We start from the raw sequence: 922 nt of genomic DNA, 5'->3' as shown, positions 1-922 counted from the left end.
TGGAGAAGGGGAAGAAAGAAAAGAAACATGAAGCCACTGGAAAGGTCAAGCAAGAATTTGGTACCAAGTATTGAAGAGTATGTAGAGGAAAGTGGAAAGCAGAACAATCAGTCGTATGCTCCGTCATCAGAACAGTCTCACCAGATATAAAAACGAGTAGAGGCTGTGGACATCAATGGATCTATCCTCTCTTGCCATTTTGTGTGATATCCTGCATCCTCTACAATGAAATGATAGCCCCTAAACACTCTTAACTCCACCATTAAATAGATTGTTCCACACTTAGACCGTCTACCCTGAATAGTGCATGTGATGAGAAGCTCACGCTACTCTTAAATGAATATAGGGAGTTCTGTCTCGATAGTGTTGCTTTTTCGGGTTGGAGATGTAGAGTATGGAGCCGATTTTCGAACAACTGTCAGTGGGGTTCCGGTAAGGGTGTGTTGTCCTAGTTTTACTGCTTGTATGGTTCAGAGATTCGTGGTTAAAGTATGGTTGCTGAGAATAGGAGAGTTCCCACACTTTCAAACCTTTCTCTCTGTTCTTGATACTTGACATTGTTTGAGCACAAACAAGGATCTAAGTCTGGGGGAATTGATATATGGTGTTTTATACATCTTGCATATATGCTTTTCAATTGGTTTTCAAGTCTTTATCGAGTCTTCCTAGTCCTTTTCGAGTCATTACAGGTCTGGAATTGCATTGGATGAGAGATGCACCAGCTGGGACAAAAGAGACAGAAAACAATGCAATTTGGTGATTTTCACGCAGAACAGTCTTGATGACTGTTCCGGATAGCGGAGCAACCGGAGTGACTGTTCTGGATAGAGCGGAACAACCCGAGTGCATGTTCCAGCGGCAGAGATTTTTAAGGAAACTACAACCTATTTCGGGATTTGCCCTAATCTCTCTATTTTCTCTC

The sequence above is a fragment of the Brassica oleracea genome, chromosome C9, assembly GCF_000695525.1.
Source record: "Brassica oleracea var. oleracea cultivar TO1000 chromosome C9, BOL, whole genome shotgun sequence".
Classification (NCBI taxonomy): domain Eukaryota; kingdom Viridiplantae; phylum Streptophyta; class Magnoliopsida; order Brassicales; family Brassicaceae; genus Brassica; species Brassica oleracea.
This window is presented reverse-complemented; position numbering follows the sequence as displayed.